Source organism: Mastacembelus armatus, chromosome 17 (assembly GCF_900324485.2).
Source record: "Mastacembelus armatus chromosome 17, fMasArm1.2, whole genome shotgun sequence".
Classification (NCBI taxonomy): domain Eukaryota; kingdom Metazoa; phylum Chordata; class Actinopteri; order Synbranchiformes; family Mastacembelidae; genus Mastacembelus; species Mastacembelus armatus.
In genome coordinates, this window is record NC_046649.1 from 17,128,441 (window position 1) to 17,146,619 (window position 18,179).

At 38.3% G+C, this 18,179-nt stretch overlaps 1 protein-coding gene across 3 annotated transcripts in view; it reads right to left on the minus strand.

The window, feature by feature from the left end:
* Nucleotides 1-18,179, minus strand: part of LOC113133829 (pituitary adenylate cyclase-activating polypeptide type I receptor-like) — a 39,065-nt gene that overhangs the window by 17,402 nt on the left and 3,484 nt on the right. For 2 of the 3 annotated variants that reach the window (XM_026312776.1, XM_026312774.1), the window contains exons 4-5: nucleotides 14,403-14,449; nucleotides 13,268-13,399 (exon numbers count right to left, since the gene is read on the minus strand). The gene's annotated coding sequence lies outside the window, so the exon portion shown is untranslated. Of the gene's footprint in view, nucleotides 1-13,267; nucleotides 13,400-14,402; nucleotides 14,450-15,616; nucleotides 15,829-18,179 lie in introns of those variants that run through there. The other variant, XM_026312775.1, reaches the window with a different exon arrangement.

Genomic DNA, 18,179 nt, shown 5'->3' on the forward strand with positions numbered 1-18,179 from the left:
TGTTTATGAGCATTTGCTACTTTTCTTTGTGTTGCGTTAAAGCAAAATGTGGACCTTTAGCTTGCACTTTGATAACATCACCATTATTAAAACAAACGAACAAACTGCTAGAGCCATACAAAACACATATAATTTCTGTATTATTTCCAATAAAAAGTTAGATTTTTATCATTTTAATAGAGTTTTATTACAGTTACAGAGTCAAAATCCTGATATATGCTGTATGTCACAGGTTTACTCTTACTGCAAGCACATAAACATGCACACACCCCTTCAGTGAGTCTGAATCACTTCATATTCGTGCCCCCCAGAATCCTGCAACAATGAAACTCCCCTGATCAAATCACAGAGGAAATGATGTTTTTTACTGAGGTTATATACAACCACACACTCTAAATGAAAACAGAAAAGGCAGGAATTTATGAAGGACAAGCTAATTACCAAAGGGAAGAAATTTGGAAGAATCGCATAAATTTCTTTTCAGACAATAAACTTTATGTGCCTTGAAAAAAAAACCCTCCCCAACCCAGCTCCTTCTATGTCTTACTCATATTCCTGAAAACACTATGATTCACTGCAAACATCACCAGCAAAGACACGCAAAGTGCACACCTACAATCAGTGAAACAGCATAGCACACACACATCTTCTCACAAGGCTAATTCATGCACACACAGACAAATGCCGCACTGTATCCCTTCCCCCTAGAACCGAATCCAATTACCTCTAAAGCATCTCTCGGATGCTTTATCAAGCAATAGCACAGACCGTGCTCAGAGGAAAAACCCGGAGACAGAGGAGGATAACGCATGTCAGGCAGGGCTGAAACCAAACTGTCTGGATGAACAATTACAAAGAAAAAACACACAACCAGGCAGAGAGACAGACAGATAGACATGACATCAATTAGCTATCAATTATCTCTATTCCTCTTTGTCTATTTAGCCCAAAATGTCACAGCAGTCATGTTGATGGAAGCTGCAAATAGACTTAAACAAAAAGTGCCCTGGTATTTAGAACAAATCCCTGTGACTTCGGTATTGATGAAGCACTGGTGCAGGAACCAACAGAAGGGAATCAAACTATCCTGGAGGCAAGAAGACAAGAGCATCACTCCTTTGCTCAGCAGTGGACACGTGAGTCTATTGGAAATCTGCAAAGCTTCAAAGATCTGACAATTTAGGGGGAAAAAATCAAATGTTGTTCAGGCCAGTAGGCACAGCTCTTTACCAAAAACTGATAAACACCCAAAACAGAATGGACTTGTGTTAAGAAGACTGGGAAACACAGCCACTAAAATTAGCACCAGGTTGTCAATCACCCACAACATTGTGAGTGTGTGTCTACAGATGCAGAAAAACCTAACAACGAGTGAGGAAAAACTGAGTGGTCTTGGCATCTCTGCACCATCTTTAATGATGTACCCCTTTTGTAAACACAATTTTAAAGATCTGTCTCAAGATATCCTCCCCTCCTTGTGAGTGTATGTGTTGAATTCCTCTGAACATCTTGATGCTTTAATAATTAATTCTCAGTTTAAAATGATCCCAGCTTCCAATGGACCCAAATACAAGACTGTCAATGCCTGAATGAGGGGGGTTGCATATCAGCCAGGGTGCAATAACGCATTCAAAATCATGAGTTATTGGCAGCTTTGTTATTGTTCCTGTGTCATAATCACACAGACCATATATCCTGCATTTCAAGAACAGCTTATACTTGTCGCTCGTCTTCTCTCATTGTTCAAACAGCAGCTTACCAAATGTCAAACGGGTTGTAGAAGAAAAACGCAAGACATCCTCATTTTCCCTTGATGGTGCAGAATCCATGGGCTGATGTTGTGCTGCCTTTTCCTTATTTCCGCATTCAAAAAGCTTTAATTTATCACTGCACATGGGTGACCTTGCTTTGCACAGGGGAAACATTAAGGAACACATCAGCTTTTCGCTTATTTACCGTATATTCCCACTCGGAATTCAATCTCATCTTTCCTATTGTCATTTTTTTAAAATACCTAAGACTTTTCTGACATATATAGTTGAGTGAAACGGTTCATAAGTGATCAGCCGCAGCGAAAGATGTGAGTAGAAGCGCGCAGCAGTCTCTGTGGAGAGCAATTCAAAGGAACTTACCAATTTTTCGAGGCGCAAATAGCTACACGCGAAGCCATCGGTATGGACGGACACCGGCAGTGTTTGCTGCTGAATTGCTTGCTGCGAATACCTCGTATTACTCCTAAGATGCTTGTCAGCTCGTCTTGAAAACGACAGGTGTCGGTTCTGCTGCTGCTGCAGGACGCACTCCGCGTTGGCTGCTGCTGCTGCTGCTGTTGCGCCACCACGATGTAGTGGAGGAGAAGGAGGAGGTGGAGGATGGTGTCAGTTCCTTTGCTATTCGCGCCTCGTCAGACACAGAGACAACAATTTAGTCTCCAAATGCAGGGATGCAGCTGGAGAAGGAGAGGGTCTTAAACGTCGGGAAAGAAAGGGGGAAAATAAATTCACACGTCGTCGCACGCGTGGAACTTTATTCCAAAAATGAAACTAGTCATAAAACTCTTTGACGTTTGCGCCTGCGCCTCTCAGACGCTCCAGAAGGTCCGGTTCCCCGCTGGGTGCAATTTGTAAAGCACTGAGTAGGCCGATGATACTGGGCTGTGACTCACATTCAGGCAAAAGTTTAACATCTGAATTCCTCCATGTGTTCCACAGAAACCCCAAAGCTGCATGTTTGTCAATATGTTCTGTGCCATTTCAGTCCAAGACTGAACTGTATTCTGTATGGAAATGAACTCTGAACGCTGTTTACTTTCAGCACCACGGACAGAGACCAACCAATCGCTTCAGGGATAAAATCAACTTCATGTGAAGCCCATCACAGCATTTGATCTACTAATAAACACTCTTTCAATCTGAATATTGGAGCTGCTTTAGTCAAATCTCAACAAGGGTGTAGGGATCCAGACAGTGGGTCAGGGGAGAAGTGGGATTACTGAACAATCCTTCAAGGTTCAGGCTCAGGGGCCCTGAGACTGAATCTCTGTATGAACAGACTGATCTTGTTGGCGCATCAATCAAAATTACACAGAAACACACATACACATATGCACATACAAAAAAAAAAAAAAAAAAAAAAAAAAAGATAAAAAGCAACTACAAAAAGATGTAAAACACCAATAAAGAGAGAACAGGGACAAAGAAACAGCAGCTTTGCTCCTGTGTATCATCACACTCCATAATTGTCCTGCATTTATTATACCGAATAAACAACATATTTCTTCATTTACACTTTATTTTTTGCCATGACCTATAGAGCTTTAAAATGTAAGCCCATTGAATTTGTAAACCCCTGCCTGGATCCAGGATAGATAACTTCCAGTGGCAGTCATATGCAGCCTAGCGTTCTGAGTGCAGCGTGACACTGAAATGATTGATCACCCAGCTGGGGCCTTTTGATGGGTTGGCCATAAATCAATGAGGCATAAAAAGTATTAAAGTCTGGCAATGATGTGGATATTCTCATAGAACAAAACAGGAAATAGAAAAGGCCACAATAACTGCCTTGAACACTCTGGCCCTGTTAAAATGTATTAAACGCAGAGAAAAAAAAAATCATGACATGTGGCCTGATTGGATGAAGAGTGGTGACGCATGTTTCCTGCCATTCCTGGAACATTTTACCGCTCTCACTGTTCAAGGGCATCAATGAAAATGCTCCTGTTGAGAGAAATTTAAAATCCTCTCTCATTGCTGTTAGCAATCTGTAGGCTATTTTTGTAGCATAATAATAGGTAAGACAATGATCTGAGTCTTGTTTCCATGGAAAACGCTCGGCTGCATCTTCCAGTGACTTCAAGTGTTTTGGCTCAGTTCTCTGTGAACTTTAAACTAAGCATTGAGGCACTGACAGTTTCAAACGCAGCCCTGTGATAATTACACCTGTGTTTGAGCAGAACAGCAAGAACAACAGACAAAAACTGCAATTACTGTGGTTTTATTTGGATTTTGCTGCAAGAACAACGACAGTGCTTTCATTGTGGATACAAATAATAAGTTTAGCATTTCAAGTATTTGTGCAAGGACACAGTGACATTAATGGTGCATACACATAATAAATGTCTGTCTGTGTCAAGGGTCACACCAGTAACCTTGTGGCTAGGAAATGTACTCTCCAGGACAAACCTGTGTGTTGTGTGTCTGCAGGATTTCATTTCAACCAAACAGTTTGCTGGTGGGCAGACCAAGATGGGGACTAGGAGCTCCTTCAATTTTAGGATATTCAATTTATGGACAATTTAAATAGGTAACATGATCATTGCTTGGTTCACACTACTCTTGAGACTACAAACCTAATGCGGATATTAATTAAGATTCAGATATTATATTAAAAAGAGAGAGAGAGACAATAAAGAAGCCACAAATTTAAAACTATGATTCATATTTTCTTCAGGATAAGAACTACAGCACCTAGAACCTCTGTAACAAATGAAGACAATCAACAAATGTCCACGTCAGGAAAACCCAAACCACAAAGAGAGAGGACAAAAATCTGAATAGAAAGCATCAAGTTGGAGAAAGAATTTGCAATACAATTTATTTTCTATACAAATTGCTTCAGTTTAATATTATATAACATATAAACTTATATAACAGTCAATTAAAGAAAGCCAAATTCATTTTCAGCTATAATTTCTTACCAAAAAGTATGTGAAGCAAACTTTAAAACTACAAAGCATCAAAAATGTAAGATTGTGTGTTTTTCATGTTTTACATAAATAAATATATATGATAAAACCATCAAATGCTTTGATAAAACCACCAATTGAAAAGAAAATTGTGGCGTTGCAAAAGAAAAAAATAAAAGCTAAATATTAAAAATGAATTAGCATAACGAGACGTCTCTATGGTGTACACAGGCTGTGCGGCTTTGCAATGGTACTGCTCAAACACAAGTCACCAGATTGTATTAACTGGTCATTGTGAGCATTGTGAGTGTTGAGTTTAAACACATTAGCATAGAGACACATCATCCTTTATCAACCCTTTGCTGTAGGACATGACTGCTTTGATTAGTGCTCACCTTCTTTGCATGTGTCACTGACATTCTCAATGCAATGTTACTAAAGTAGGTGTTTTTAAATATTTAAGGTCCACTGTGCAGCAGTTTAACATGGACAAATCATTACCACTATTAATTTTGACAAATTAACATAATTACCATAAACAAAGAGACCACCGCCAAGGCGACTGGCAGCTTCCACTGCCCTTTCTGCTCCGTTTTGTGCACTACCGGGTTAAGATTTCACAGGAAGTCTGCTGGATTGCTTTATGGCACAAAAAAATGGAGGAGGAGGAGGATGAGAAGGAGGAAGCTGCTAATCTTCCAGCACAGAAGGAGCTAATGTTTTTTCACAATGGCAGATGGTGATATGAGCACATGGCTCATGAAAAATTCTCAGTTCTTCGTTATGAGCTCTCGCCCTCTCTCTTGCTCTTAAAAACAAATGCATGAGGAGAGATGCCAGTGAGATGGAAGGAGGATTGAGTGCAGCATGGAAATGTGTCCTTAATTGTATAAAATATGAGCACTAACTAACTAAACCAACTGTACACCATTGCCATGTGAGATGAGTCACTTAAATACTGTTACTTGGCAATTTTCTTACAATAAATTGGACAAAACATTAAAAAAAATGAAACAAAAATGCTTCTAAAGCTACTTTAGGGCTAGCAGAAAATAATTACAGATGTTTTTCTTCTTGCAAATAGTCTAAATAGCCATATTATTCCTATAAGATAACTTCAGCTACAAATATCACAGTCACAAATAGTCATTTAAAAATCATATCTTAAGGTAAATGTTTAACATATAGGGACTTTGGGAGCTTTAAAGGGTCTTCCGGAGGTTTTTTTTGAGCTCTCAATGCCAGTATGACTGGGCCTGGACCTTAATTTTGCTACTGACAGGTCTGTTCAAAGCTTTTGATTGCCTTTAATGTGCGGCTGGAAGCGGAGATTGACTTCTCAGAGCATGCTGTTATAATTGCAGGCTGCCAGAGGAAGAGAAAAGCAGCTCAACGAAATGTTCTGTAATGGACGACACATGTCATGACGAGGTCCTTTCATTAGTGTGGGAGAGGAAAATGACAAATCGCACATCAGAAGTCTCAGTAGGGGAGATTTCACTAAGTGCAAGAGTCTGTGTCTGATTTTGTGTTTGTTGTTAGTTTCCATGTTCAGGCATTTCCACTGTTCCCTGCCTTTAGCAACACTGGCATACAAATACAGATAAAACAGCACTAATGTGTACTTGTCAGTAATAATTTGTTAACAACAACAACTACAACACACGTGGTACACAAATAACCACTTGCTGTTAAGAAACAAGGACATTACCATAGACGGTATGGACATCATGCAAGATTCTACACAAATGAAGACAAATTACACAAGTGGAGAGAGCTTCACTGACAACCTACTGAATCTTTACTTTTTAAACGGCATGCAACACAGTAGCAGCACCTTTGAATCACTCTAATCGTCCATCACTTCCACCACTGTGACAGATGTTAAGGCTGGTCGTTCACAGTGAATGGTAAAAATGATGGCTGCTATTGTGAAGCAGACACAGGTAATGCAATGTGTTTGTCACTAAAAAATGTTTCAGCAAAACAAGACAAGTCCCATTTTTGACAGCAGACTGGTTTTAAACATGTAGCGAATTGTCATGAAAAGCAGTAGATGTCCCACTCAGCACCCGTTATCACAGCAAAAAAGTCAACTTCTTTTACCGTGGCCTGCTATTGTGTAGAAAACTACTTTCACAGTGCATCACATAAATTTTGAAAAAGAGTTTGCTGTCTCTATAATTTGCAACCCACAGTGTTTGACCCATAAATTTGTATGTATGGCCCATAGCAAGTCATTCTGACAGTGAAAACTGCTGTAGATATTTAGCTGTCATTTCATTTCAGTAACTTTCTATTGAAATGAAATGACGCACAGTGGTAGACGAAATGCCACAGAGGACCTGAGGAAAACAGAGCAGAGAAGACAGTGCAAAGCTTCAGGAAATCCTTACTGCGAGCCCCATCAACTAGCAAGGTGAGCTAGCTCACCAGCTACAGCAGGTCATCACTAAATGGTCACTACATCAACAGGTTATCTGTGCTGATTACTGCTCCTAAAGCAATCTCAAATCTTAAAACTTTAAAAATGACTGATTTAACAAGCAAAAGTTGAATTTCTAAGGCATGACAGGATATCAGTAACTGCCTCTGTGGCTTTTATTTTGAAAAGATTTGATTGTTTTAGGAGATTTTTTTTTTAATTGACCATTTTAAAATTTGCATTCATCCCTGTTTTCTCAAGTTCATAAAAACATGGGTTTGTGCTTCTGCAAGCCAAAATACATAAACTGCAGCATGAGTGACTAATGGCTCAGGGTTCTGCTTCTCTACACTGTTGTTATTGAAAACACTGTGTGGACCATTAAACAGATGAGAGACGTTATGGTCGATTGTGCCTTTGATTTTCCACAAAACACTGATGTAGGAACACACACACACACACAGTTCATCATGAGACATTTGTTTTATAGAGAATAGAGATTTGTTTTATCACTGTATTTTCTGTTGTGCTTTACATTCATTGACATACATGTTTTAGGGTCAGCTTTAACACTCAAAAGACCTGAGCGTTAAAGACAGGCAGGACAATAATAAAACAAAGCAACATAAAAAGATAAAAGCACATTGATATGGTAATGGTTGTGACACAAAGGATCAGAGCAATATTCAGCAGACATGAAAACTGGAAATTAAACTGTTTAGATAGCTCTAATTTTACATTCAGTGGGGGTCTATTTATTATAAAATGGTGTGGCATTGATGTCTTTGTTTTCACCACTATGACTTTTATTTCTTAGTCACTGCCTGGCTAATGGCAAGCAACAGCATTACAAACTCTTCCAAATGGCGTTTCACAGGTTGTGTCTAAACTTAATGGTTTGTTTGGAACATTATGTATCTTCTGAATACATTAAAGTTGACAGAGAGACAATTAAGGATAATTCCCACCTCCAGTCAGTGAATAATCACACTAAATGAACCTGAATCAGGATAGAGAGAGGAGAGCCGTTCTTATCCGGTCATGACAGCCACTGGGAGCTAATCTGAAATATTCCTCTGTTCCAAGGCAGATGTGTTAGGATTTCAACAATTTTGGTCATTGGTACAGATTCAGCTACAGAAGGTTTATTCAGTTTTCTGCTATAATTTTGTAAAGTTTTGCTTAACTACTCCTGGTCATTATAAACATTTACTCTCAGCATCCTCAGACTTACTTAATCACATATGTGTACAAAAATATGCACTTGCTTAGTAGATTAATGGTTGCCATGTGTAATATACCAGTCAGCGTTGTTCTGCTTAGACAACTAATTACATGGCAAGTGGAAACCAGCTGCATGACCCCCAGGCTTTGTTCGAGCAGCTGTAGCTTTCAATACACTACAACACTACAATGACCATTTGTTCATGACTGAGATCTCATGGATCTCCTGAGGATGCATTGCAGGACTATTTCTCAATACTGCTTGTTGGTGGAATAATAATAATCCTCATGAGATATTTTACAATGTGATCCATTTCAGTAACATCAGAATACATTGTCTAGGATAATCCTAACTGTTGTGTGCCTCCCTAAATGTACCAGTACCCATCTATTATCTGCAAATCCTTAGCCATGCCAGCAGCGTGGTTGACAGTATCACTGCAAGACACTTTGTTGCTTTCATCATAAATTGCCATGAAATAGATATTCATTTATCAGTATTCATGGTCACCAGAAGTGACATATGTGACATTATACCTGCAGCATCTCACTGTCATTGTGAGCTGTTAAATTGCTAATGTTAGCATTTAGTAGAGCCTCATAGCAGTGTGAGCTGCAGCGTGATTGTGGAGTTCACTGGAGTTCACTCTGTCTTAGATTGCCTCTCCTTTTATTCATATCCTGTATTTATCTTTGGTGATATTAATATTTGTCTATTGATTTTATCACCCCCTTCCTTGGGAATTTAAAGACCTACAGGAGTCTTTTAACAAAATATACTTAATGAAGAGAGTGCAGATTCAAAGTTACTGCCTTAGACCAAAGGGTCATCTTTGGGTTAAGCTCAAGGGATGTGTATTTCATGGCTTTATTTCTTTAAGGCCATAATGCTTTAAGGGTTTGTTATCATTTCCTTGTCCTTGTCCCCCTTGTTGATATGCTTTCCAATAAGCATCAACACCAAGCCTATTACAATGCAGAGGAAATGTAAAATTCTTTTTATATGTGTGTCCAAGAGCTTGGTCATATTTTACTTTTCAAAGTTGGGACACAAAATTCTAATTTCCTGCATCCTGGTTAAAAGATCAAACTTGAAAGACAAGCTGAATGCCTAGTGAATGGAAAGCAAAGGAGACATTTTCAAAGTTGTTTTTGTGAAGTAATAGATAAATATGAACGTTTTGCCAATTTTGCCAATAAACATAAGTGAAACTAAATTGCCTGTATTTGGGATGGCTCAGTAGCAATAATATTGTTGGTAGCGGCAGGTAGGATTTTTTAGTTTATCAAATATGAATTTTTATAATAAAATATCTATCATTTTCCCCATGTTTAACATTCTGTAACTGCTGTATCATGTATTTGTGATTCACTTTGTAACCTTGTTAAGAAAATGTACGAGCACTCTAAATTAAGTCTATATAAACACTTTTAACTAGGCAGCTTTAAATAGCACAGCTTCTGTCAGTAACAGACAGTATATATATATATATATATATATATATATATATATATATCTTTCGCAGCATCAGAGAAATGAATTAATGAAATGCATTTGTTGTCATGGAAACCTGCAGTCTGAAGTCATTTAATATACAGTTTTTGTTGGTTATGTGTCAGTCTTTTCTGTTTAGATCTGCCAGGAAAAGATTAAAAAAAAACAAAAAAACAAAACAAGTTTTGTCTTCTACTGACAGTATGAATACCCAGAGCATCACATCATTTCTTTAATTTGGTTAATTTGGTTGGTTGGTTGAGAACTGAAACTAAGAAACTATCTTTTATATATACACCTCCTTTTAATTAGCAAGACAAGAGCCAAAAAAGCATATAATGTTCACAAATGTAGCCAATATTTAGCAGTTTTACACTAATCCTTAACAATATTACTGGGGATTTTTCAGAATAAAACAGTTATATAAAGTCCAAATTATTCTCACATGCAAGAAAAAGGGAATCCACCATGTGAAATACTGACTATGACAGTATCAAAGGGCAAGATACAAGGAAAAAAATGACTGTAGTGTAGTTTGTTTTCTATAAAGAGCACAGGAGGGAACTAAGTTACTGAGCTCCAGTGAGCTGCCCTCCAGACTGAGACAAAAAAAAGTTGACCACCTTACTCAACTTGAGCCTAACGCCTTACTCATGGGTGATTATTCCTGTATTTTCCAAAAGCAAACTAATGCTCCAAAAACTATGAATTCTAAATGTCATGTAATGCAATTCATAGGGCTTCAGTATTAAGGGACTCTTCCTAATCCCAGGCACTGTGCTAGATTCTGATCTGGCACATTCACTCTAATTTTGCAGGCCAGTTTTATGATACATTCTCCAAAACCATCACCACTGATACTACTGCAGACCTAAGGAAATGTTAAATTACTTTTGTATGTGTGTGTGATCAGTGACTGACCATTCTTTTCTATGTAAAACATGCAAAAATCAGATTACCTGTGTCCTGCCAAACTTGAAAGAAAAGTTTAATGCCAGGGGAAAGAAAATGAGCCAAAAACTGTTTTCACAGGCCGAGCAGTACTTATGAAAAGTGAACTGTTCATAATGTGTAAAATCGGTAGAGTGCCCATTTAATAAGCAAACCCTGCTCATACAGCATGTTTACTTGAATGCTAATAACGTGATTAAACCAGAAAATGTGTCTGCCTGCACCTACCTGAGTTATATTAGCTGAATTAAGGTAAAAACTGTAGCAAGCATAATTCAGTTAACAAAACTGAATTAGTCATAAATCTAAATTATAAAGGCATGTACTGCACACACAAGTATGATGTCAGTTCTACACATAGAGAATGGTTTAGAGCTTGTGACACAAAATGGTTCTTGGGTTCTTGGTTAAATCAGGTTATGGTTCACTGCCTAAACACTTGAATTACCTGTATTTGTTTAATTCACAGTGACTGGGTCATTGCTTTAATGACGTTAATACTTAAGCTTGTAATTTACATTAATTGGGCTGATGGAAACCATGAAAATAGATGGAAAGTTGGCAGCACAAGAGAAGCAGACAAAATGTACTGGTTTTACTTCAAGTATTATGGAATTTTAACTTGAAATATGTTGCAGAAATGACAAGTATGATACAAACATGTCTGCAACCTTAACATTGCTGACTTCCATTCTTCAAAACAACATGCATCCAGTTATATACACATAAATGTTTCGCAAATGCAAATAATCTCACATTCCAGCTTTTTCTAGTAAAATACAATATAGCTTTATATTTAGGTGACACTGGAAAATACAGTCTTGATGATTATGTTGCACATACTGGAACAAAGGATAACTAACCTTTGATTTCTCAACTCCATACAATACAGTATGTGAAAGGGTATGTTCTGCACCTATTCACCTGTGTGTAAGGAGTCATTTTGACTCTGCAGATACTTCTTCTTCTACAAACAAATTTGCCAAAGGAGTCATCAGAACTTCCTCCATACAAACATAAACACATGCAGATGTTTGGTTTGGACTGCTGAAGAAAAAACATGCTGTGCAACTCTAAAGCTTAATGACGCGAACAAGCATGAAATTTTGGCAACCTGGGCTGAGTCTGGATGGGTTGAGACAAAGCAGAGAACAAGTAAATCAATCAAACTGGTTCTGGCTTATACAGTACATTTATGAGCAATATGAAGAATATACAGTGTAAAGTTCAAGAGCAGAAAGAAATGTTGACTGTCCCCAGAGACAGTAATTTAATGGTAGTACATCTAAGGTGATTTCTTTCTGCTGTATATCTCTGAGGTACACAGACACTATGCTACATACAATGAAAGTGACGTTCACTGGAGTATTCAGCAACACTGGACTGTCCTGGCTTTATTTGCTGTGGTCAGTCACATACAAACCTTATGGGAATGTAGCCTATAGGAAGAAAATAGTGTCACAAAGATAGTTAGTCAGCACGTCCTGTTATTAAATTCACCCCCTCATTTACGCACATCAGCAGTACACAGACAGTGTAGTCCAAAACTCACATCCTCATAAAACGCACACCTATACTCAGAGGGCCTGCTCAGCCAGTGTGTGGCATTTTATTGATGTAAAAACGACCAGTGTGACTCACTAATGACACAAAATCAAGATGATTCATAGGTGTGTCTGACCTGCTGTATACTGCAGGTTGAGTGACTGAAAAGTCTATCAACTATGTTAATAAAGCGCACACAATCATAAGAGCTAAGCAATCACAACTAAAGAGAACACATCTGGGTAGACGACGACGGGTGCATGAAAACTCACACTAGAATCTGGTGATATTGACAGTGGGGATGAAAATCTGCTATACATTTGTTTATAATCAAATCTGACTGTGCTGCTCTTGACTAGTCAGTTGACAGAAAAAAATATATAAATGCATGTGCAAATTGAATTAATTGGCTGATTTTTCTACTTTGACCTAAAGTGTTAATTCCCACACAGTCTTTCCTTGATGTTTCAGGGACAATCCATGTAAATACATAAAAATAACGTATTTAATACGATACCAGCTCAAGGACACAGACCTTCAAGCACACAAGGCAAAGAGACAGAAAACAAACTCAGCTGTGTATATAGACATACCGGCAAGTAGGCCAAATGCAAATGTGTGTCCCTTACACCTGACAGAAGATCATAATCAAGATTAGCCAAGACAGTGACAGACTGCAGGATCAATGATAGAAATGTAGGAGGCAAAAAGGGAACATGTTATCAGCAGATTTCATGTTATATGATTTGTGCTGACATTCACATCCACAGACACATGTATGTTATGCAGTTCCAGCACAGATGCACTGAATCAATTAAAATAGCTTTACATAGCTTAATACAGCTCTGAATAACCAATAGCATCCAGGTGAATAGATGTGGTGAGATTTGTCAAATATAACAGTGTGCACACAGTAACCAATCAAAAGGGAATTTGTACTTACCAGTTGACACATTCACATTCTGTACTTTGTTTGCTGGTTTGATCAGTATCTTCACAAGGTTTGAGCTTCAGTCTGTCAAAGCAGTTTTGTTTTTCTGCCTTCATCCATTTTGTTTTTTTGCGTTCCTTTCACCTGAGGCGAAACATGCACAGTGAAAGGTGTTTATTTTTCCTTGCATGTGCAAAGCAGACATATTTTAGCAGCTCCTATTGTGTGGCCATCGCCACATTGCTCTTGTATCTGTGTAGACATTTATGTTCGCAGACTGCATTACCTTTTTTATAAATGCACCACATAAACATGTGTAAATTTGTTTCAGATTTTGTTGTGCAAATTTAGAGGTGACAGAGGTATATATATATATATATGTAGGTGCCACTGACCTTATAAGCCTCCCACTGCATGCATTGTTACAGCAAAGCCTACATGTTCTTCATTAAATCTTAATCTTGAGCCTAATGAACCCATGTGGTGCTCACACTGTGATGCCTCTATTTCAGTAACAGACAGAGTACTTGGGAAAATGTGATCTAATCAGCTTAGATCAGAATATCTCTTTGCAAAACTAAGTGAATGTGGTTGTGACTGGAAAAAGTGAAATACACAAAATCATATCTTGCGACATAAGTTTTCTTCAATTTGCCATAAAGCAAGACTTGTACTGTCATATTTGGTTTTGAAAGGATATTTAATACAAGAAAATACAGGAATGCTCAAATTACATGTTGGAAAATGTTGTGTTAGAGTATAAACCCATGGGGACAAATTACAAATCATATATTATTTCACACAAAACACCACCACTTTTTAAAGTGCAGACTGATATGTCCAACAACATTCACAGAAACAGTTAAAGCTCATCCTGAAGGATGCCAGACTTTGCTGTAAATTTTGACTGGCTCAGTACCCAGAAGAAATAATAACTGCATCAGGTCTATGAGGTGAAAGTATGCCACAGCATACTGTGGCAATCAAACCTCAGCCATTCAATCATAACTCCATATCTTCAGATTGCTATGGCAACTTGGAGCTCTGAGTGAGTGTGCACTTTGAAGGACACAAAAACACCAGAAACATTTGAGGTCACTGGTCTTCACTGACACAGACTACCTAAAGAAACTGACAAAACTCTCACCTGTCAGACTGGTACAGATTGGTCTTTGACATTGAGGGAAGGAGGTGCTGGAAAAAAAGAAGAGGAGAGATGAATATGAGGTCAGAAACATGAAAACCTTTGGACACAAACAGAAATGGCAGAATGAGTGGCTGAAGGGAATGAAACAATTGTGGCTGGCAGGTACTGTCGTCTTAACGGGACATTGACATGGACATCATGTTCTTGGTAAATAACAGGACTGAGAATAACAACTGCTTCTGTCAGCCTTGGATTGATATCCTGTACATTTGTTCCACATCATACGTCTGGACTTAAATGTCCAATGTGTAACATTTAGAATGATGACAGGAAGTGGATAGAAATATTGTAAACACAAATATGTTGTCATTAGTGCAAAATCACCAGAAAAAAACTGGTTGTTGCATTTTCCTAAACTTAGAATGGGCCTTTTAAAACTACATAGGGAGCGGGTATCGTTTCACAGAGGCAGCCATGGCATGCCGCCATGTTTCTACAGTAGCCAACACTGGCTCTAGACAAGGAAAGCTCATTTATTTTAAAGGTGATAGCCACTATATCCTCCCATGCACCTGAAACAGGAGGGTGGAGTGAAATGGGTGCTTGGAAGGTTGCATTCTGCAATCTCACCACTAGACGCCACTAAGTATTTCTCATTTTGCACATTCCACCTTTAAAAAGTGGCAAACAGAAAGTTTTTTTGTTGTTTGTGCACCGACTTGGTGTTAACATGTGCGTTAACAGACAATTCTGCCAAACAAAGTCAAAAGGCATGTAGTGACATTTGGAGTAACATAACTTTAATCAAGATTTAGCTAAAGACAATCTAATTTTATAACATTTGTTTTATGAGAATGGGAAGTGAATGTTGGTGCAAATACACCTTTACAATAGTTTTGTATATTAAATATATTAAGCCTTGTACATTTTAAATTAAAAAAGGAAATAAAGTTAAGTGAAACCTGAAAGTTCATTTCATTCGAAGCTGGTGACTTTTGAGTGGTGAGGTTTTGATCTGGAGCCACAGCCAGCGCTGTCCTAACCATCTGCTCTGCACCAAGGGCAGGGCTGCTGTCAGCACATTGTGCCCCTGGCTGCCCTTCTGTCCGACACACACACACACACACACACGCACACACGCACACACACACACACACACACACACACACACACGCACACACACACACACACTTCCTTTTCTTTTTCTTTCCTACCTCCTCCTCTCTCCTCTCCACTTGTTGTCACTCCAGCTGGTGGTTTTCGGTGAGGGCTGTCAGATGCTGAGCTCCACAGTGCGGAGGCGAGGAGTGAGAAGAGGACGAATGGATGAATAAAAGATCACAGGCTAGCTATCACCCTATTCTGTTCTCCAATGAGAAAAAATACTGACGCAGATGCACATGGAATGAAAAATGCCACCGTGCTGGGAAACTGCCTATGAGAGAAAAGCAAGAGCAATAAAGGAAATATATGTTTGAAAAGATGAGAAAAATACTTCAATAAGCTCTTCAAAGGTCTTATAGGAAGTGAAGCTAAATCTCTTTTTTGTTGAATTTTATCATCTTAGGTGCTTAATGCTGATTGTCTGTAGATCAGAAAGCAGTCAGCATGGCTGCAGTGACAGCTTTCACAGTGGACTTTAAAATGAATAAATACAGCTTTTTTTCTCAGTCCAACAAATAAAGAGTATGTGCCACATTGCTCTTCATGCAAACCACTCACTATTTTGCTAACAGAGCTTTCAAAATCTTTAAAAACATGGACAGTTTTATGAATTACTCATTGAGATTATTTGGTCAACTTAACAAATTATTAATTTTACATTGAAGAACAAAAGAAACAAAGGAAATGCTACAAGCTTAAAGTTTGTCTTGATACAGGAAAAGGCTTTTACCAGGATTTTACTAGAAGTAACTGGTTATATTTAATGGTTAGTATGTTAATGATGCATCCATGTTTATAAAATAAGTGCCTATTTTTGTCTTACTAAAAGTTTTACCAGTAAAGTGGTCAAATAAAAACACTATTTTTCAGCACTGCTGTAATAATAGATGTTTTATTTAAACAGCTGATTTTGTCTGGTGGACATGTCTGAGCTCATCCTCAGAGAGAAAGACAGCTGCACATCTGTTGCTGTCTATTGGCCTACACATGCACAGATTGGTAAATCCAAATATCAGTACTTTATGTTGCAAAAACGTAGTTTTACAAATCTCTAGCTGACTAATCTTTGTTACATGTGACTGAATTTTTTACTTCTATCATAAAACTTTAAAAGAAAAAAACAAAACAAAAAACCTCATCTCTGGTGATCATACAATTTGCACACGGGAGCTCAATTTGGAAGCCTCCTCTGTGTAAACACCACATCCTCCCCACTTGCACTCTTTCAGAATAAAAGCGAAGGTAATTGTGTGCTTTTCCTCACCCGGAGGTCCAAAACGTTTCATCCCTATGGTTGAACGTGGAGCTCGCTGTTGTAATTAGTGGGGTTAATATCCCGGGCAGCATCTCTAAATTAAATCTCTAACTCCATGCCGATGCGGTTGAGTGATGCACCTGTTCGGGGTAATTACAGATGCAGCCTGGGAGTGTACTAGTAATGAGTTGGGATAGTCAAGGTTGAATCACTTTAAAGGCACATCCCACCACTTTGCTAGTAATGTTTTTATCTGTCTACATGGGAAGTGAAGTCAATTTCCAGGAAATGAAGCCTGGGGCAGACTCAGTGGTGGATCTGGATTTTTTTTTTAAAAGCTACATAACTAATCTTTTTGCCATGAAATTTTTTTTACAGACGCTCATAGGGTGAAGCAACTTTTGATTTTGGCAGCTCTTTCAGTACAACCACCATGAGGTTGGCTCCTTCGGTTTTGAGTGAAATAACTTCTAGGGATGGATTTCCTGAAAACTTAATACAAATATTGAAGGTCTATAGAGGATATTACTGGCTTGGGTGGCCCCTCTGTTATTTATTAGACTCAATTCCAGCTGCCATAAATAAAAATTCGCATTGCTCAGTAATTACCATTTGGTTGTAAAAAAAAAAAATTATATTAAATACTGACCTGTGCACCAATGTTTCAGTTAATGATCACCCTGATGTGCTAATTTTTACAAAAAAACCCCTTTAAGTCTAATTTTTGTTGTTTTGTCTTCAAAGAGCTAATTTCTTCATATGGCAGCAAAGAAACACTTGAAGTTCAGAAAGAAGACTTAGATCAACTGTGGCAACAAGAAACTACAATACAGTATTTTTGTTGTCATTTATGATCTAAGGGAAATGCCTGTATCCTTCCAATATATTTAAATATCATTCACTTTGCATTGAAAATTTCACAGAATTTAATGAATGCCATTACACCATATAGACTCCCTGTGGCCCTGAAGTCCTCTGACGTATCCCACGCTCAAAGATCTCCTCTGCCAGTTCTCTCCTATCCTTTGCGGGTGGCTCTCTGTAAGTATGTGCTTAAAGATGGCCTTCTGCACTAATTGAAGTCAATGACACAAGCTGCAGGGGTGTGTGAACAAACTGCATCTCCATGGAAACACATGCTGGCAAGTGTGTCAATGCAGGAGTCTGCAGTGCTATGGTGGAATTGCTGTATAGACCAATGTGAAGCTTATCGCCAGAAACAAGAGTGGAGAGAATCAGCCCCAGACGCAGACAGAGAGACTTATTGTGTTTTCTGTGCTTAGTTCTGCGTTGCCTCGACATATGTTGTAAAACACATCCCTCCTATAAATGTAATCAAATGCAAAGCATGATGCATC